The sequence below is a fragment of the Lissotriton vulgaris genome, chromosome 2_1, assembly GCF_964263255.1.
Source record: "Lissotriton vulgaris chromosome 2_1, aLisVul1.2, whole genome shotgun sequence".
Taxonomy (NCBI): domain Eukaryota; kingdom Metazoa; phylum Chordata; class Amphibia; order Caudata; family Salamandridae; genus Lissotriton; species Lissotriton vulgaris.
Genome location: NC_141687.1, coordinates 974,682,159 through 974,704,880, shown reverse-complemented (window position 1 = coordinate 974,704,880; position 22,722 = coordinate 974,682,159).

The following is a 22,722-nucleotide window of genomic DNA, read 5'->3' as shown; positions in this document are numbered from 1 at the left end:
GCTCACACATCTATGCACAATGTCACACACCTCCCAGCCACCCACACACACACTCAGTCTCCCATACAAATATTTGGGCAACCAATCAATAACCCAAATAGTTACTTATATAGCTACTGATCAACACAAGCAGCAGTTTACAGAACAACAGACATAATGATGCACAAATTAAGACAGTTTAGTCACTAATCCATGCACTCAGTGAGACACATTTAATCACTCACTCATACAGTCAGTCATGCACCTACTAAATCCTTCATCCAGACACTTATACATCCACTCATTCTTCAATATGTAAGACATATTTTAACTTTACAGAAACATACAGTCACTGGATGTTGTCATCAGTGATGTCATCAGTGATGTCATTTGAGATGTCATCAGTGATGTCATCAGTGATGTCACTGACCATGTCATGAATGATGTAATATGTGACATCATCAGCAGTGGATTGCGGGTGCGCGATATATAGTTTGTGCAACTAGCTATATATGTGAATTTCAATGGTTTTGTGTGAGTAAAATAAGGTTTTGTAAATGCTAATTCCTAACTATATATGGTCTATAACCCATGGTTTTTTCAGTGAATTTTCAAGGCTTTGTAAATGCTAATTCCTAACTATATATCGTCTATAACCTTTGGTTTTTTCAGTAAATATATATATATATATATATATATATATTCACTGAAAAAACCATAGGTTTTAGCCCATATATAGTTAGGGATTAGCATTTACAAAACCTTAATTTACTCGCACAAAACCATAGAAATTCGCATATATAGTTAGATGCAATAACTATATATCGCGCACCCGCAACCCACTGCTGATGATGCCACATATTACATCATTCATGACATGGTCAGTGACATCACTGATGACATCACTGATGACATCTCAAATGACATCATTCATGACATGGTCAGTGTCATCACTGATGACATCACTGATAATATTTCAAATGACATCACTTGTAAAATCACTGATAACATCTCATTTGTCATTACTGATCACATCACTGATGATATCATTCATGTGATAATACGATCAACCTCTTCAGACTCTAATGTAACCTTAGATACAATCAGTGTAAACAGACTCTCACAGACTGTCACTCAACCATTGAGTTACTCACACACCTAGTCAGTCATGCAAAGAATCAATCACACCTCCATTTCCTCAACTATACAGTTATACACACCTTACTCAATCAAACATATACTAACACATATTTACTCTCTTATACAATCCCTGATACAAGTTCACAATGATCCATACAGTCACTCACACATTCACTGGCTCTTATGCACAGTTATTTATATATGTCAACTCTTACATGTACTGTGTTTTACATATGTAGTTACTTTGACATGTAGCACTGAGATATCCATTCACTCACCAATACACTCATGCACACAGTCAACCGCCCATACAGCTGTTTTCACATGCACTTTTGAACCCATACATCTACTGAATCAACTGCTCACACATCAATGCACAGAGTCACACACCTCTCAGCCACCCCCACACACACACTCAGTCTCCCATACAAATATTTGGGCAACCAATCAATAACCCATATAGTTACTCATATCGCTACTGATCAACAAATGCAGCAGTTTACAGAACTACAGTAATAATGATGCACAAATTAAGACAGTTTAGTCACTAACCCATGCACTCAGTGAGACACATTTAATCATTCTCTCATACAGTCAGTCATGCACCTACTAAATCCTTCATCCAAACATTTATACATCCACTCATTCTTCAATATGTAAGACATATTTTAACTTTACAGAAACATACAGTCACTGGGTGTTGTCATTTGAGATGTCATCAGTGATGTCATTTGAGATGTCATCAGTGATGTCATCAGTGATGTCACTGACCATGTCATGAATGATGTAATATGTGACATCATCAGCAGTGGGTTGCGGGTGCGCGATATATAGTTATTGCATCTAACTATATATGCGAATTTCTATGGTTTTGTGCAAGTAAATTAAGGTTTTGTAAATGCTAATCCCTAACTATATATGGGCTAAAACCTATGGTTTTTTCAGTGAATTTTAATGGTTTTTTAATAGCAAATATCAAAAGCTGTCAAATGTCAAGTACGTGTTAGGTAAAAACTTTTTCGTGTTTATGCACGCTGATGTGCTTTGAACGCTGCCCCCCCTCCCCTCTTTTCTCTTAGTAGTACTCTCTCTTTGCAGATAGTGAAGGGTAGTTAACGCAGGCGTTTACCCCCGTTGTAATCGTCGTGCCTGCTTGTCTCTCCATTTGATTGATTGTTATCCAAGCATTTACTGTTTTACAATTGATTCTCTTTGGTTCATTCTCTATTTACAAACAAGCACAAAGTCGCAATACTCTGTTTAGTCTTTGCAGATAGTGGAAAATCGTGTAAAAAAATAAAAGTAATCAAGCAAAATCAGTAGGCCACTAATGGGATACCTTTTTGACCTTGCTAAAATAGAAACATTAGGAACAACCCTTCTTGAGAAATACGAAAATAGTGAGATGAACTGAGCTCCACACCATGAGGGCTGCAAGACAGCTCGGCTCCGCCACCCACCCCGCCCAAAATAACGATAAACTCTATGCAAATATTATGAATATATACAACACACCAGCAAAGTAACAGGGTAAAACATTTTATTAAATAACTATTTACATAACTATTTTATACTTTTTGTTGCCTGATCCGGCTAGCTCAATCGATCGAGTATGAAACTCATAAACTCTGATAGCAAGCGTTGCTGCTGATGCTATGCAGACAAAAACTGGTTTTCAGTTTGTACATTCATCAAGATTTTTCCATCCAAGGCTGGTTGAGAGTTTGTAGAACGATAGCTTCAGATTTTCAACATACGGTGTGGTGGCGCGGACTGGTAGGGGGCGCTTGGCTCCTGCCCCCTCCCCAAGTCGTGTTGCCCTGGTGTGGCCTAAGATCGCCCCCGACATAGGCGGCCGGCTCCCGGGGTCCGGCGGAACTTTTTGCCTTTTGATGACTCTTCCATTCTGGACCTTGTCCCACAATCCGTTTGACCTGAAAACACGCTGTAGTGGGGCGCCCCTTTACCGTTTCAGTTGCCATTCCACCCGCTTTTGCTACACTGTGCCTCTTCCGCCATTCAGCTGTTTACCGCCCGCTCTTGCGACTACAGCGTCTCGCTCACCATGTAGTTGAGTTGCTCCCGCTCTTGCGATGCTCGATAGGCGGCTGCCACAAGACTCTCAAAATGGCGGCCGGCGCTTCAGATTTGGGCGTGATCCACTAAAATGGCCCTGGGGCACCTTGGAACTCGGACGCTTGTCTGCTAGGGCTTGGGCGCCATTCTCGAAAGCATCCCCTGAGCCTTGAAGATTCTACAAAAGTCTTGGGGGCCCCCGACTCCCGCAGGCTTCTGGTGGGGAGCGGCTGCCATGATTGCTCGTGAAATGGCCATGACGGAGCTACGAGATGGTGGTGCTCTCATGCTGACGCCAGCTTCAGTCTGAAACATCCAGAGACACTGTAGACTACCAATTCGATCAGTTCCGGTAGCGCCCCAACGTGACCCGGTAGGGAAGAACTTGCCCTCCCCTCTTTGACTGATGGTTCTTGTTGCCTGTCCCTTCTGTTGTCATTTAACAGAACTTTTTAGACTACTGAAAGGGGTTGTGTTCCGACCGCTGGTTGGTGGAGACATTTTGACTATATTCTGGACCTACGTTGTCGCGTAATGCGTTATATGACACGCCGCGTTAGCGCACCCGGAAGTGCTCTGGTGCGAGAAGCGCAGCTTCCCGGAAGCGATCCGGGGCGCGGCGCTTAACGTAAGCATAACAGGTCATGTGACTTGTTTATAAAACTTTTCATTAGTTCATTTTACTTTTGTTATTCTAATGATGAAAGGCTTGGTCATATGACCTAAAAATTACGCTTTTTATTGCTTTCGAACATTATTTTTTCTTAAACATATATGTTATAATGTTCCAGGCTAATGTACTTTCCCGGAAAATTTACAACTGTCCTGCAAGTAAAATATATTCCTTTTTTAGCAAAAGGGCGTTTCTTCGTCCCATGACGGAGCCGTTGAGCAAAAGATGCTCGGCCTGCTGTCTTAGTCGCCGATATGCCTGAATATCAGATTCTTATCAATCACTTTATGTTGCAGGAGTAAAAAACACAACAGCCCTTGACCATTTATCTTAACTGCGTTCCTGCGTATTATACCTTTTATCCGTCATATAATTGGACTGCTTTATTTCACTTGCCTTTTACTAATTCGAAAACAGTGACTAAAATTAAAAACTTTACCAATGTAAATACTACTACCATGTTTTGTTTTAAAAACCTTTATTGTGAAAATGTCAGTATACAAACACGGGCCTATAACCACGTGGGCCGGCCACGGAGCAAACTGGAATCGTATAAGATGAGGAAACATTTACACTGTAGAGGAACGTAACGAGCGGGCCATTAGGTTGCAAGCACTAAGGTGTCTAACAGTTGCAGAATCGGTGGGCGTACATTTTGTAATTAAAATACGACAGGGCCACTTACAATAAAATTTTCTAGATATACATTTGCGGGCAAGTACCATGGGTGACGTTAATTCGAACTTACAATAGTACAGTAATCAATAACACATCAGAACTTAATATCAATAAGGATGTCCAAATGTTCAATCAGTACTCGTCCCCTCCCGCCATGTGCTTCAAAACTGCATACGTATTTCGTGATATCAAGGTTGTTCAACCAGTACACAACAAGGAGTTACGAGTCCCATTTATACCGGCGCCATTTTGGGCGAGGCCGGGCAGGTCCAGGATATAGTCAAAATGTCTCCACCAACCAGCGGTCGGACCAGAACCCCTTTCGGCAGTCAAAAAAGGTTCAGTTAAATGACAACAGAAGAGATAGGCAACAAGAACCAACAGTCAAAAGAGGGGAGGGCAAGATCTAAAGCCATTGTTCTACAAACTCTCAAGCAGACTTGGATGGAAAAATTCTGAAGAATGTACAAACTGAAAACCATTTTTTGTCTGTATAGCATCACCAGCAACGCTTGAGTCAGCTTTGTGTGAAGCCGCCATTTTGATTCAATCAATAGCGTCCCCCTGCACACATTCAGGGACCTGGTCGTGTCTTCAGGTCAAACGGATTGTGGGACAAGATGCAGAAAGGAAAAGGAAAAAAGTTCCGCCGGACCATGGGAGCCGGCCGCCTATGTCATGGGCGATCTTTGGCCACACCAGGGCAATAGTGAAGCTGCAGCAGGTGCAAAAAAGCTTCAGACAGTGTTACAAGCACTGCTCAGAACTCTCAACTATGGCACCCAACATCCAGGACTTGCCATCCGGATCTTGGCTCTCAACTATGGCACCCAACATCCAGGACTTGCCATCCGGATCTTGGCGCCTTGTGCTGGTTCCGACCTATTCACACATCGGTCCGCTACTGACACCACCTCATAAGCCAACGGGGCACCCCACACCGACTTTTGGCGCAGCATTGTAGGATGGCCACACCAGTGCGGCAACTTGCTGGACACCACCTCGGTGCCATCCAGATCTCGGCGCCTTGTGCTGCCTTCGGTCTACTGTAGCCGCAAGTGCGGATGCAACTCAGCTGGATAGCGAGTGAAACACCAAGGGGCGCCCCACTGCAGCCGAGGAGCCTCCATCTTGGGGGCGACGCACAGCATCACATTGCTTTCTCAAACAGCCCCCACTGACTGACGCGACCTTACAGGCCAACGGGGCGCCCCACGCCGACTTTCGGCGCAGCATTGTAGGATGGCCACACCAGTGCGGCAACTTGCTGAACACCACCTCGGTGCCATCCGGATCTTGGCGCGTTGTGCTGCCTTCGGCCTATTCGCACATCGGTCCACTACTGACGCCGCCTCACGTGCCAACGGATTTTCTACGCTTTTTATACCAGCGCGTAACGTAAGCATAACAGGTCATGTGACTTGTTTATAAAACTTTTCATTGGTTCATTTTACTTTTGGTTTCCTAATGATAGAAGGCTTGATCATATGACCTAAAAATAACACTTTTCATTGGATTAAAACATTTTTTTTTCCCCAAACGATGAAAGCCCCACCTTGTTTCTGGATGTTTCAGACTGAAGCTGGCGTCAGCATGAGAGCACCACCATCTTGTGGCTCCGTCGTGGTCATTCCGCGAGCAATCATGGCAGCCGCTCCCCACCGGAAGCGTGCAGGAGTCGGGGGCCCTCAAGACTTTTGTAAAATCTTCAAGGCTCAGGGGACATCTGAGTTCCAAGGTGTCCCAGGGCCATTTTAGTGGACCAGATTTAGCAAAGGGGGTGGTGATGAACAGAGTGTCTGAGTTAAACAGACCACTCTTACCCAGTCCAAAGATCAGGGCTTGATCCATCACCGTTATTTATCTCACTGCCCCATCCCAGCTCAGAACCTGGCTATATGCAAATCAGTCTGTCCCTGGCCCAGTGCATCATGGGAACAGGGCAGACTAAACTACCAAGCCAATTCTTCACCAGAAAGGAGACAAGCTACCGGGGACCGGTTTCTGGCATTTCAGCCTTCTTCGGCCCGGCTTGCTTGAGTCCTGATGGAGCAGTGAGAAAGGGACTCATGTCTGAGTATACCCTGCCACACCTATAGTGGCCAAAAACGATTTAGCAAAGGGGGTGGTGATGAACAGAGTGTCTGAGTTAAACAGACCACTCTTACCCAGTCCAAAGATCAGGGCTTGATCCATCACCGTTATTTATCTCACTGCCCCATCCCAGCTCAGAACCTGGCTATATGCAAATCAGTCTGTCCCTGGCCCAGTGCATCATGGGAACAGGGCAGACTAAACTACCAAGCCAATTCTTCACCAGAAAGGAGACAAGCTACCGGGGACCGGTTTCTGGCATTTCAGCCTTCTTCGGCCCGGCTTGCTTGAGTCCTGATGGAGCAGTGAGAAAGGGACTCATGTCTGAGTATACCCTGCCACACCTATAGTGGCCAAAAGCGTGGAAGGGTATTCTCAGATGTGAGACCCTTGCTCATTGCACCATCAGGATTCAAGCAAACCGGGCCGAAGACGGCTGTAATGCCAGAAACCGGTCCCCGGGAGCTTGTTTCCTTCCCAGTGTAAGAATTGGCTTTTGTAGTTTGGTTTGTCCTGTTCCCATCATGCACTGGGACAGGAACAGACTATTTTGCATACAGCCAGGTTCTGAAACTGGGATGGTGCAGTGAGCTAAAAAACGGTGTTGGATCTAGCCCTGATCACTTGACTGGGTGAGAGCTTTCTGCTCGATTCAGAGACTCTGTCCCTCACCACCCCTTGTTGTAAATATTTTTGTCCACCCTAAGCGTGGAAGGGTATTCTCAGATGTGAGACCCTTGCTCATTGCACCATCAGGATTCAAGCAAACCGGGCCGAAGACGGCTGTAATGCCAGAAACCGGTCCCCGGGAGCTTGTTTCCTTCCCAGTGTAAGAATTGGCTTTTGTAGTTTGGTTTGTCCTGTTCCCATCATGCACTGGGACAGGAACAGACTATTTTGCATACAGCCAGGTTCTGAAACTGGGATGGTGCAGTGAGCTAAAAAACGGTGTTGGATCTAGCCCTGATCTCTTGACTGGGTGAGAGCTTTCTGCTTAATTCAGAGACTCTGTCCCTCACCACCCCTTGTTGTAAATATTTTTGTCCACCCTAAGCGTGGAAGGGTATTCTCAGATGTGAGACCCTTGCTCATTGCACCATCAGGATTCAAGCAAACCGGGCCGAAGACGGCTGTAATGCCAGAAACCGGTCCCCGGGAGCTTGTTTCCTTCCCAGTGTAAGAATTGGCTTTTGTAGTTTGGTTTGTCCTGTTCCCATCATGCACTGGGACAGGAACAGACTATTTTGCATACAGCCAGGTTCTGAAACTGGGATGGTGCAGTGAGCTAAAAAACGGTGTTGGATCTAGCCCTGATCTCTTGACTGGGTGAGAGCTTTCTGCTTAATTCAGAGACTCTGTCCCTCACCACCCCTTGTTGTAAATATTTTAGTGGACCAGGCCCAAATCCGAAGAGCCGTCCGCCATTTTAAGAGTCCTGTGGCAGCCGCCTATCGCTGCACCGCAAGAGTGGGCGCAACTCAACTACATGGTGAGCGAGACGCTGTAGCCGCAAGAGCGGGCGATAACCAGCTGATGGAGGATGAGGCACAGTGTAGCAAAAGCGGGCGGAATGGCAACTGAAACAGTAAAGGGGCGCCCCAGTACAGCAGACGAGCCTCCACCTGGGGAGGCCTGTTCACGCCGCCGACCCCCCCCCCCCCGGGGCGCCCCACGCCGTTTTTCCGAGCAGCATTGTAGGATGCCAAAACCAGTGCGGCAACTTACTGGACATCACCTGGTTGCCATCCACATCTCAGCGCGTTCTGCTGCCTTGGGACTATTCGCACAACAGACCGCTACTGACGAGGCCTCACCCCGCACCACCCGGGACACCCCACGCCGTTTTTCGGAGCTGCATTGTAGGATACCAAAAACCAGTGCGGCACCCAGGTAACATCACCTGGGTGCCGTCCAGAACTCAGCACGTTGTGCTGCCTTGGGACTATTCGCACAAAACACAGCTACTGACCATTGTTGCTTCTTTTTAAAAAAAATGTTTAAATGTATTTACTGTTTTTGTTGCGTTGTATATATTTATAAGTTATTAAAGTGTTATAATCCTACAACTTTGTTGGAGTGCTATATATTTTTAATGTGACATAATTGTGAAGACTTTGATGTACAAAAAGGCATCCCTGGAATCTTCCGCTTCAGGCTCGGACCCACACACCCTCACAGTGAGAATCCCCTCCCCAAGCACAATACAGGATGGTTATCAGATAGTAGGAACGCATGTGGTGTGACGGATCTCATGAGGTGGGGGCCTTGATCTACTGTAACTCCTTTGAAGAGGGGTGATTCTCTACAGCTGGGGCCATAAACTACACCTGCAGGACTAGGTGATAGCCTGGGACCGGCCTGGACAATCGGACACAGAGGAAGAGGAGTGTCAGAGGGTGCGGTAGTGAATAGGGTGAAAGGGAGGTGTCGGGCGGACACAGGGTGTGATTCTCAGAGAAGAACAGCGCAGATGGGAGGAGATTTCTGGGCCATGCATGAGAGAGAGAGAGCGGGGGTGACCAGTGCGTGGGGGAGATGCTTGCGAGAGAGGGAAGCCATGCTGAGGATCAGCGGTGTGCAGAGAGTGGGTCTGGTCAAGGCATCTAAAATGGCTGCCGTGCTCAACAGAAGTGTGGCATTGCAAAAAAGGCAAGATGGCGCAGACAATGTTTATCAATAAGGATTAATTTATAACAATTATTTTTAACAAAATATTTAATCGCAGTGACAAAATAGCGGTCAACAGTTCCTGATTTCCATCGAATCGAACATTAACAGACGTCACGCAGCAAAAAAAAAAAAAAAACGCTCACGAACAGCGCAGATGGGAGGAGGTTTCTGGCCCATGCATGAGAGAGACAGCGGGGGTGCACGCAGCAACAAAAAAAAAAACGCTCACGAACAGCGCAGATGGGAGGAGGTTTCTGGCCCATGCATGAGAGAGAGAGCGGGGGTGACCAGTGCGTGGGGGAGATGCTTGCGAGGGTGGGGAGCCATGCTGAGGATCGCCGGCGTGCAGAGAGTAGGTCTGGTCAAGGCATCTAAAATGGCTGCCGTGCTCAACAAAAGTGTGGCATTGCAAAAAAGGCAAGATGGCGCAAACAATGTTTATCAATAAGGAATAATTTATAACAATTATTTTTAACAAGATATTAACTCGCAGTGACAAAATGGCGGTCAACAGTTCCTAATTTCCATCGAATCGAACGTTAACAGACGTCACGCAGCAAAAAAAAAAAAAGCTCACGCACAGCCGCTGGAAGACATGTATCAACATATATGAGCCTCCTCAGCCACCCTCAGTAAACATAAGGAGTCAGGATACGTCTCCCATACCCCCTTATACCTAGTAATTTAATTAAATCGAAACACAAAATGGCGAATTCACGTTTCGCTAACAGTTTGCGACCCGGTTCGCGAACCGAGAAGCGCTTCTACCGTGAAAAATCAAATTTTAATTATTTGCCCAACGGGACCCTTTAATAACCCCAACATCATTCCTAGGGGGTCAAGAAGGATCTACCTTGCCCCCTTTCATTAAATTCCCCCTTCGTTTTTCTCCTCCTCTTGTCTCTCGATCCTACCGAGACAAGATGGCGGCCGCACCGGACTGTTTAGAATGTTGACAGACACCGGAGAGCCAATCAGCTTCGCTACGCAAAGCTCCGTTACGCGAAAAGTACGCGATCTGGTGCGCTATTTAGGACGCTGTCACGGATATATCTGTTTTTTTAAACGTTAATTTCTCAAAATCCAGTGGAGCACATATATTGAGACCCAGCAAAGGCACATCGGGCTAACAGTCCCTACAATTTTGCCAAGTTTCGTGTAAATCCATTCAGCCGTTCGAGCTAAAAGTGAGGCCAAAAGCCCTATGGAAAAATGAATGGGAAAAACGCGTTTTGGGACCCCCCTTTTTTCTCGGCCCCCCCTTGACGAAACCCTCCCAACTTTTCAGGGGCTGATCAGAAACAAAATGTGCCAGTAGGTTATATATAGTAGGTTATATATCTATATATGTGATCAAGGCCTCTGTGTAGGCCGAAACGTCATGCTGTGGTGTGCCGCTTCCTCGAGGGTACAATAAAGGAATATTGCTCACTGCACCTGAGGTCTCCTCTCTTCTTCCTGCGCAGCGGTTTCCAGCACTGGGATCCGGGTGAGAGGCAGCAGGGATTGTTTCATATATATATATATATATATATATATATATATATATATATATATATATATATATATATATATATATATATATATATATATATATATATATATATATATATATATATATATATATATATTATTTTTTTTCGCAGCTTCCAAAGGAATTGGCACATCTTAACCACTGTTAACGTCTTAAGAAAGCATCTGACAGACAGGCCTTTAATAACTTACCGCCGCTGTCAATCGTTATCAGATCATCTAGTCCGCAGCCACTTTTCGTCCAAGCCCCAACCTACATCTTTAACTAATACAAAGGGGTTCTTTCCTTGTTTAAGATGCAAGGCCTTCAAAAACAGCAAAAAAGTTTCAGAGTTCCCAGGTAGATCAGGGGAAGACAGACCAAATAGAAAAATAAAACATCTCCTCAATTGTAACTCTGAGTATACTATTTATTGCCTTGAGTGCCCTTGTAAGAAAAGATACATCGGGAGCACAATTAATGCTACAAAGCTGAGGATCCTAGAGCATATGAGAGAGATCGCAAATAAGGATAAAACCCACTCGGTCGCTCGCCATTTCGCTGAATACCACCAGAGTAATAGAGATCTCCTCAGCTTTAATTGCATGGACCAAGTATCCAGAGTAGAATGAGGAGGGGACAGAGAGAAGTCACTCCGATTTTTAGAGTCAAAATACATCCTTGACCTAAAGACCATGACACCTTGGGGTCTGAACAATGACGAGGAGATGTGGGTGCATCTATAAATGGACACATGGGATCATGTGTACCTTGGTTCTGTCTTTGTTGCAGATATGTCAAACATGTTTAAGAAACGATAACAAACAATGAAAGTCTCCCAACCCTCAAGTCCGAAGTTATGCTGCAGCTCTTTAGCATTTCTATTGTGTGGCCCATACAGGGCCACACAACAAAAAAATAAAAAATAAAAAAAATAGTCAGGAATAGAACAGTTGACGTCACTTAAATAAAAGACTACACTCGGGAATTCACCCCTGGATGCAACACTATAATAACAAATAGATCAGAACAAGTGTTCAACTAGTCACTGTTAAAATCGAGATCTGACTTAAAAAAATGATAGTATGTACACAAATGATAAATGTTTGTTGTTTCTAGTGAGTTTTAAATTATGCACTTTAAGCACTTTATTGAATTGCCATTCAAAGTCATTGTGAATGTATGTGTATATATACACTCCAAGATGGCCACCGCCTTTTTAATGTATGAACCTTCTTTTATGTTGATGAATTAATGCAGGTCAGGTGGGCTTTAAAATGGCAACTATTCACAAACACAAACTGACACTGACGAAGCTTCTATAGCGAAACGTGTCTGTCTGGGGTGAGGGGGTTTGCAATAAAGAAATTCTGAACATCGGATTACCTGCGTGCTTGCCTTTTTTCTGACGACACAAAGTTGGATCGCGTTGCTATATATATATATATATATATATATATATATATATATATATATATATATATATATATATATATATATATTCACACAAAAGGTTGCCCACCTTGGAGAAGCCACACCACAAGAAGTTTGAAACAGCCTTTTATTCGAGGAACAGCAGTGCAGTAGGAAAACGAAGTCCCCCTCACAAGTGAAAAGACCTACGCGTTTCGAGCACTCCATGTGCTCTTGTTCACGGGCTGAGAGTTAATAAGCAAAGCGGCAAGCTCAGAGGACCATATGTATGATAAAAAGTCCCGCCCAAATGGGCGTATGCACACCGGCATTATGGGTCTTGTAGTACCTTTGAGAGTGGAGGTGGTTGCAGTTAATGAGAAAACAGAAAGCTGCACGCAGTGAACAATCGATGCCTCTGAAGAAATGTGGTTGTGCATGAAACGCGTCAGGCAGTTTGGAACTTTGGTGAATACTCCTCTCCAGCGCCTTGTAGCTCACTCCAATAAACGCAATTTTACCTACCTGCAAGCGGCTTTTCTACAATGGGCAAAACTGTGTGTTTGATTTAACCGGCCGGTCCCGGTCGGAGAAGAGCCATGCCATGATTCTGTGGACCCGTGCAGCGTTTGATGATGCAGCACTTCAAGGGGCAGGAAGGTCGTGGGGTGAAGTTATAATGTGCAGGACGCTGTATTGCGAATGCTTTCCCAGCCCACTGTGGTTTTTAATGATGGAATGTGTTTCACTACTGCAAGCGACTCACTGGAGTAATACAACAAAAACTACTTAGACCAGCATGCTCGGGGTGAGCCTACGCCCATATGAGCAGGTGGTTGCAGTTAATGAGAAAACAGAAAGCTGCACGCAGTGAACAATCGATGCCTCTGAAGAAATGCGGTTGCGCATGAAACGCGTCAGGCAGTTTGGAACTTTGGGGAATACTCCTCTCCAGCGCCTTGTAGCTCACTCCAATAAACGCAATTTTACCTACCTGCAAGCGGCTTTTCTACAATGGGCAAAACTGTGTGTTTGATATATATATATATATTTATATGTATTCCACAAGCAAACGTCCCTGATTCAGGAGGAGCGGCCAGTCAGCTGGTGTAGGCGACGAGTCAAGGACAAGACTCATAATTCATTGTCAAGCAATTGAAGAAAACACCGCACTCTTCTCGGATTTGGTTAAGCGATTTATTCCAGCTCAGAAAAACTTCCTTCACCTACGCGTTTCGAACAGTAAATGTTCCTGATCACGGTAGTCACAAGTCCGTTTTTAGTTTCTGTTATTTATACCATCATTCCCATTCAGACAGTTAGGAGGCATTATGGGATGGGTAGTCCTTACTTGGCTTTATTCAAGCCATTATCGAATTCCGTACATAGGTGTAGGCCAGTTGTTAATATGTCAATGGCATAAATGAAAGCCAATTATGACTAAATGTGGTCCCGGGCTGAGTGCCCTGTTAATCAAATTCCTGTTTCTTGATTAAACAGGTGAAGGAAGTTTTTCTGAGCTGGAATAAATCGCTTAACCAAATATGAGAAGAGTGCGGTGTTTTCTTCAATTGCTTGACAATATATATATATGTATATATATATATATATAAAGTGCAAAACGGCGTTCCAAGCGCGCACTCAGGTACAGCAATGATCCACACCAGAAATCAGGTCTGTCAAACAAGTAGGGTTTATTCACGCCATAAGCCCTACGTGACGCGTTTCGCACTCCGTGAGTGCTTGTTCACACAATAGTTCTCAAAACATTTGCTGTATTTACCGTGTGTTCATGTTAAACATCAAAGATGGACTCACACGCCTGAATACACTATAGAAGGCGCCATCTTACAGTGGGTCTGTTTGATTAGTAATCATGACAGTTGTGCAGATTATTCTCTGCGATCATTGTCTAAATCAATTACATGGTAATTATAACCAAATTCATGTACATGTGTTAAAATTCACACAATAATATCGTCATACCACTTCGACATTGTTAATGCATATATTACAATGGCCTGGACTTGTATCGTATATGATGCATATAATCAGTAGATATAAGGGTTATACGCTAGTACGTACAGTTATTGAGCTGGCTCGCGCCATCCTGTATTGCGGGCCACGTGATTAGAACATCCAATCGCGTGCTTAGCTTGATAGCATGCGATTGGCCAATGGAACCACATGTCGTTCCCTTGGAAACTGTAAACAAATACGAAATAAAATATAATCTCGTATGTCCCTTGGGTAGCCTGGAATAAAGCTCACAGATATCTGAATATCCCCTGCTTAGTGGGTGTGTGAGGACTAAAATACAATATAACTGTATAGTCAGGATCACATACTTTCGATTCCCTTGTTAGTGGGAAAAGTACCAAAGACAATGTCCTGGCCAAAATGTCTGACATAATGTTTGAGTATACACACAGTAACAGCAACTTGTAGCACTACGTTGAGGATCTGTAGTGAAAAAACCCAGTTCCAAAAATACCTAAAGGTGATAAAGTGCTCTGTAATACAACAAAATAAAAAACATACTTGAAGCAGACAATGGAGAAGGCCAGCGTTGAAAGGACTGAGGTGCTGGTGTCACAGATCTCAGGCAGAATCCCACCCTTTCAACCTGTAGAAGGAAGCATAAGAGGACTAATGTACCTTTGAAGTCAAATCGTAACAACAATCATAACAAAAAATCATTCACTGTGTAAATGTACATTATATTCCTCATCGAGGTTGTGTCCTTTCGGAAAGCGGGTGCAGAGACCAATAATATATCTCGACTCTATTTGTCTTAGTCTCAATGCACGGTTGCCACCTCTTGTGGATAAGATCACCTGTTCAACAATATAGTACCTCAGAAGTTTCGCATTAGAAAAATGATGACTCTCAAAATGCCTGGCAATGGGGTATTGTTTGTCTATATTCGTTATGGCCCTGGCATGTTCCAATATCCTTTGTTTGGCCATTTTTGTGGTGCTGCCCACGTACCTAAGTTCACATGGGCAAACCAGTACATACACCACAAACGTGGTAGTGCAGGTCAAAAATTGTTTGATGGTTTCCATCTTGTTGGTACTAGGATTCCAATATTCTTTGACCATCTGACTATTTGCACAGGCTTTGCAGTGCCCACAAGGAAAGAATCCGGTAAGGTCTACTCCCCGAGGTATGGTGTCACTGATTAAATTATGCACCAATAAATCACTCAAGTTGCGGCCCCTGCGATAGGTGATGCTGGGTCTAGATGGTATAGTACTGCCTATTATGGGATCATTCTTTAAAATATCCCAATTCTTGGTGATACTTTTCTTTATTTGCTTGTGGTTGCCGTTGTAGTCGAGGATGATGCGGGTAACCTTGTCATCCTCTATGCTCTCATCATCTGTCTTTTTGGTGAGGAGGTCTTTGCGTTCCACTGATTTCACTCTTTTGATGGCTCTTTTGATTACCCATTTCGGATAACCTCTCTCAGTAAACCTTTGTACCATTGTTGATTCCTCCTTTTCGTAATCATCAATGGTGCTGCAGTTGCGTTTAGCCCTTAGTAGTTCCCCGTAGGGGATACTCCATTTCAGGGGATCCGGATGGCTACTCAGGGCATGCAGTAAGGTGTTACCTGCCGTTTCTTTGCGAAACAGTATAGTTTTTAGTTTGTTGTTCTGAACTTTCACCTTAGTATCTAAGTATTCAATCTCTCTGTTACTGACATCAGAAATAGACCAGATGTGCAAGAAGATTTTCAGAATGTCACTATGTGGCTAAGATACATAGATGACATTTTTTTAATCTGGAAGGGCAGTAAGAACGCAGCCGTTACATTCATCTCCAAACTGAATAGCAACCAGAACAATATTACCCTTACTAGCAATATCAGTAACAGAGTGTTGGACAGGCCACATGAAGGGCCGCTCTCCCCCAGCCCAACCAGGCCCGAGAGTCGCCACGACAGTACCACGCATCATCATTGTACATCTGCTGCCCTCTCAGGGCCCCTGCCTGCGAGGCAAGCTAACCTCGTGGGCCCGATCCCCTGCCGGCCCACGCGGCCCACCTGAACCGCCATCTTGGACACTTCACCACGAGGTCGCCTGGCCCCCGATCGACCCCGACCCTGGGCCTGGCCCGGCCTCAGACATCTCGGCACCACCATCCACCCAGGAGGTGAGCGGGCTACTTGGCAAGTCAATGGGAGAAAGAGGTGTCGATGGCTCCCCCCGCCAAGTGCCGCTCGCCCATCGCCTCCCCGGGCGCTGGCTCCACCCCCCTGCTGGGTGTCTGGAATCCCGCATCCCGGACCCCCGACCTCCAAGTGCGAGGGTCCGGACATCAAAGCACGCCAGCCCTATAACTGGGGCAGCTCCAGAGCAGGAAGGCAGTTGTATCTTGGAGTCGAGAGACGTAAAGAGGAACTCATCCTGAACGGACTACTGGCGCTGCCGTAGCTCTGTCCTGTGCACCATCATCCTGCCTGTTGGCGCTGCCACAGCCGTCGTAACCTTCATCCTTCATCGTCGCCCGGATCTGCTGGCGTGGCCGCGGACCGTTGTAACCGTCATCTTCATCGGGACCTGCAGGCTCCGCCGCGGACCGTCATCTTTCATCCGACCATCTCGGGACCTGCTTGGCTCCTCCACGGCCCGATCATCAAGAACGCCGAGCTCAAGGATTGAGAGCTATTTTTGGACTCACCGGTAACTAAAGACTGTCCCGCTACCCTTTTCCTCAACCAAAGACTAAGCTAGAGGGGACCCCTGAGTCCAGACCTCCTTGTACCATATCATCGTAACCTAAGAATTGCATATAAAGTCTCGTTAACCTTCAGTCTTGTGTGGTGTCCGTCTGTGGGGGGGAAGTTATTCATCTGTACAGTCGTTGGAGACGGCTCTCCCTGGAGACCTCTCCCCGTACCTCGGCCGACCCTCCCGGTCCGTCTAACATTGGTGGCCAGCGGCGCGATTCGAATCACCGCATAACGTACAGAAAATAGCTCACCCCACAACGAACCATAATGACAACTAAAGAAAGCGGATCAACCGAGAAGTTCCAAATGGAAAAACTAGAGGAGTACAGCCACCGTGAACTAAAGCAGTTCTGCATCGAACTAGGTATCGCTACCACCGGACTAAGCACCAAGGACGATTTTAAACATGCCCTACAATCTTGGGCAGAGACCGGGGATACCGAAGCCCCTGAGCAAACCACCGCAGCCCCTGAAGGGCAAAGAACCGGTCTCCCGCAAGACGAGATCCAAGAAAGAGAAAAAATCCGACTACACGAGCTAGAAATGGCCCGACTCAAGATGGAAATAGAACTCAAGTTGGCCGAACAAAAAATCAACTTAGAGCACCTACGTCTCCGAGAAGAAAGAGAAGAGAAACAGAGACAAAGGGAGCTCGAGGAAAAGAAACTGGCGTACGAGCACGAACGGAACATAGCCGAGATCAACCTGCGCAAACAGAATAAAGAGTTAGGGGTGCCCGAGAGACCACACACCCCGGGGACCGCGGAGAAAAAAGTACACATCCCCAAGGATGTGGTCCGAGAATATTTCCGAGAGGACGACATCCAACAATGGTTTAAGGCCTATGAAATCGCTATGACTGCGCACCGGATCGATAGAACCGACTGGGGTGCCGGCCTATGGGGCAGATTCCTCAATGAAGGCCGCGATACCCTGTTACAGCTCCCAGACCACCAGATGACCTCCTACGACCATATGAAAGCGGCCCTCCTCACCCGCTATGGTCTCACGCCCGAGATGTACCGCCAGAGGTTCCGAGACTGCACACGCATCCCGGGTACAACTTGGGTGGACTATGTAACGTACTTTAGCAGAGCTTTCGAAGGCTGGATCAAAGGAAACAACGTCACGACATACGAGCAGCTGTTCAATCTGATGGTATGGGAGCATCTGTCCAACAATTGCTTCATCGAACTACGCCAACACCTCCTCGACAGCAAGTTGACCGATCCCCGGCAGCTCGCAGCCGAAGCTGACCGGTGGGAGATAACCAGAGTGGGCCGGAATGGGTCCTACGAGCAAAACAGGAACAACAATGGACACCACCGACCGAGAGGAGGGGGAGGGGGCCAAGGACGAGGAAGAGACAACACTCCGGCCGCCCCCGCTGCCAGCACCACCCCCCCGGCCAACCGGGGCAGCACCCCGGCGCGACCGGGGTACAGAGCCAATGTCACATGTCACCGATGCCAGCGAGTCGGCCACTATGCAAATGACCCAAGCTGCCCGCAGTATCAGAGTCCAAAACCCCGCCAAATGGCCGCCGCGGCACTAGGGGAAGAACAGATCCCCGAGGAACAAGAAACAGACCAGCAAGAGTATCAAGAGTGGGAGCCAGCCGCCATGACTCTCGCGTGCTTAGGGGGAAGAGACATGGTCCCGCGGGTCCCCCTACCCGCTAACACCCAGAAGTACAGCCAATGGGTAAGCATCAATGGACGGCGGGCCGAAGCCCTTCGAGACACCGGGGCCAGTGTGACAGCCGTCCGCTGTCACCTGGTGACCCCAGAACAATATCTACCGAACATCCTCTGCCCTGTGCGATCAGCCGACAACTCGGAAAGTCTGTGTCGGATGGCCTGCGTCCCCTTTGAGTGGGGAGGGGTCTCCGGCATGCTGAAGGTGACGGTCCGAGACGACTCCCCCGTGGACTGCCTACTCGGAAATGACCTGGAGAGTTCCCCGTGGGCAGCCGTGGAGCGAAAAGAACACTTGGGGATGTTAGGCGTCCCGGACTGGGCGTGCGTCACCACCCGGTCCATGGCCGCCCGGGCCAACCCTCACCCAGAAGAACCAGAATGGCCGGCGCCGCCGCCTCCGGTCGCCCCAGCCGAGACCACCGACCATGACACCCCCCTCGAACCTGCTCAACCTTCCGACATCGCTAACCTTGACCAGTGGGCCCAAGAGGGGGGACCCACGCAAGAACAATTTCGCCGGGAGCAGAAGACCTGTCCCTCCCTAGAGGGACTCCGCCAACAAGCGCTCGCCCAAGGCACAGGGGATACTTCCGGAACTCATTGGGTCTACTGGGACAATGATCTACTGTACAGCGAGCAAAGAATCGCCGAGCTGGGGGCCAACAGAGTACTAGCGGTACCCCTCCGTTTCAGAGACTTCCTGTTAAACTTGGCCCACGATGTCCCCCTGGCAGGGCACCTCGGACAAGATAAAACTTACAGCCGCCTAGTGACCCACTTCTTCTGGCCCAAAATGAGAAACGATGTGCACCAGCATTGCCGATCTTGCCCCACGTGCCAAGCCAGTGGGAAGAGCGGCCGCAAACTAAAGGCCCCCTTGCAACCCTTTCCAGTAGTCACGACCCCATTTGAGAGGGTCGGAATAGACATTGTGGGACCCCTAGACCCGCGTACAAAACAAGGCCATCGCTTTATTCTGGTGCTGGTGGACCACGCCACCCGCTACCCTGAGGCTATACCTCTCCGGACCGTGACAGCCCCAGTGGTCGGCCGGGCCCTGATGGGGATCTTCTCCCGTGTGGGGTTCCCCCGAGAAGTCGTCAGCGACAGAGGCACGAACTTTATTTCTAAATACATGAAATCACTCTGGCAACAGTGTGGGGTCACCTACCGATTCACGACCCCCTATCACCCCCAAGGGAACGGACTGGTTGAGCGATTCAACCGCACACTAAAAGGGATGATCGGGGGATTGGAAGAGCCCCTCCGTCGCCAGTGGGATGTACTGCTGCCGTGCCTCCTCTTCGCCTACCGGGAGGTCCCACAAAAATCACTAGGCTTCAGCCCATTTGAACTGCTATACGGGCACCCAGTGCGGGGGCCGCTCAGCCTGATCAAAGAAGGCTGGGAGATGCCTCCGGCCAAGAACCCTCCAGACGTCTTCCGGTACCTCCTCACCCTCCGCAACCAGTCCCAGCGGTTCAGAGACCTAGCAAAAGCCAACCTAGAGGCCAGTCAAGAGGATATGAAAAAATGGTATGACCAGAACGCCTCATCCATTGAATTCGAGCCGGGGCAACAAGTATGGGTAATGTCCCCCACAGAACCTTGCGCTCTCCAAGACAAATGGACGGGGCCCTTCAAGGTGATCGAGCGCAAGGGCCCTGCCACCTATCTGATCGATATGGGGTCCTCCCGGAACCCACTCCGGGTCCTCCACACCAACAGGCTGAAACCTCACTTTGCACGAACCGAACTCAGCCTACTGATGGCCACAGACAACGGGGCTGAAGACGACTCCGAGCCTCTCCCTGACCTCCTGCGGACCCAGGAGCAAGACGGCTCCGTAGATGGGGTCCGCCTCTCGGAGACCCTCACCAGAGAACAACGCCAAGAGTGCCAAGCCCTCCTGTCACAGTTCGCCAGCCTGTTCTCCCTCACCCCAGGTGTCACGTCCTGGTGTGTGCACGATGTGGACACCGGAGATAGCCCTCCTATCCGCCACCGGGCCTACCGCGTACCTGATCGGGTACGGGCCTGCATCCAGGCGGAAGTGGCCAAGATGCTCACGCTCGGGGTCATCGAGCCCTCAGACAGTCCATGGGCCAGCCCGGTCGTGCTGGTCCCCAAAGCAGCCGCCCCCGGAACCACCCCAGAACTCCGGTTCTGTGTCGACTACCGGGGCCTGAATGAGGTCACCCGGACGGACGCACATCCCATCCCCCGGGCAGATGAACTGGTCGACCGAATGGGAGCTGCCCGCTACCTCAGCATCTTCGACCTGACAGCAGGTTATTGGCAGATCGGCCTCACACCCCGAGCACAGGAACGTTCTGCCTTCTCCACCCCCGATGGCCACTATCATTTTACGGTCATGCCTTTCGGCATGAAAAATGCACCAGCGACTTTCCAACGGCTCGTCAATAAGGTCCTGGCGGGGCTCGAAGGGTTCAGCGCCGCCTACCTAGACGACATCGCTGTGTACAGCCACCACTGGACCGAACACCTCCACCACCTCCGAGCAGTGCTGCAAGCCCTTCAACGAGCTGGCCTCACGATCAAGGCCAGCAAATGTCAAATTGGACAAGGGTCTGTGACCTACCTCGGGCACCAGGTGGGAAGCGGCCTAGTGGCCCCTCTACAGCTAAAAATTGCTGCCATCCAGGACTGGCAGCCCCCTATCACCCAAACCGAGGTACGAGCATTCCTGGGCCTCACAGGCTATTACCGAAGGTTTGTAAAAGACTATGGAACCATAGTGGGGCCTCTCACGGAACTCACGTCAAAGAATCAACCAACGAAAGTGAACTGGACCCCAGAGTGTCAAACGGCATTCGAACAATTGAAGGCCGCCATGTGTTCCGCTCCTGTGCTCCAGGCCCCCGACTACAGCCGGGAGTTCCTCGTCCAGACGGACGCCTCCGACCAGGGCATTGGGGCGGTCCTGTCCCAAGTGAACACCGAAGGCCTTGATCAACCCGTGGCCTTCATCAGCCGGAGGCTCCTACCCCGGGAGCAACGCTGGAGCACCATAGAGAGAGAAGCATTCGCAGTGGTATGGGCCCTCAAAAAGCTCCGGCCCTACCTTTTTGGCACCCACTTCCGGGTGCAGACCGACCACCGACCCCTGCAGTGGCTGATGCATATGCGGGGGGAAAACCCAAAATTGCTGCGCTGGTCCATCTCCCTGCAAGGTATGGACTTCACAGTCGAACACCGGCCAGGACCAGACCACGCCAACGCAGACGGCCTGTCCCGGTTTTTCCGCCTCGACGACGAGAGTCCCCAGGAAGATGGGTAACTCTCCCCGCCTTCAGCTGGGGGGGACGCATGTTGGACAGGCCACATGAAGGGCCGCTCTCCCCCAGCCCAACCAGGCCCGAGAGTCGCCACGACAGTACCACGCATCATCATTGTACATCTGCTGCCCTCTCAGGGCCCCTGCCTGCGAGGCAAGCTAACCTCGTGGGCCCGATCCCCTGCCGGCCCACGCGGCCCACCTGAACCGCCATCTTGGACACTTCACCACGAGGTCGCCTGGCCCCCGATCGACCCCGACCCTGGGCCTGGCCCGGCCTCAGACATCTCGGCACCACCATCCACCCAGGAGGTGAGCGGGCTACTTGGCAAGTCAATGGGAGAAAGAGGTGTCGATGGCTCCCCCCGCCAAGTGCCGCTCGCCCATCGCCTCCCCGGGCGCTGGCTCCACCCCCCTGCTGGGTGTCTGGAATCCCGCATCCCGGACCCCCGACCTCCAAGTGCGAGGGTCCGGACATCAAAGCACGCCAGCCCTATAACTGGGGCAGCTCCAGAGCAGGAAGGCAGTTGTATCTTGGAGTCGAGAGACGTAAAGAGGAACTCATCCTGAACGGACTACTGGCGCTGCCGTAGCTCTGTCCTGTGCACCATCATCCTGCCTGTTGGCGCTGCCACAGCCGTCGTAACCTTCATCCTTCATCGTCGCCCGGATCTGCTGGCGTGGCCGCGGACCGTTGTAACCGTCATCTTCATCGGGACCTGCAGGCTCCGCCGCGGACCGTCA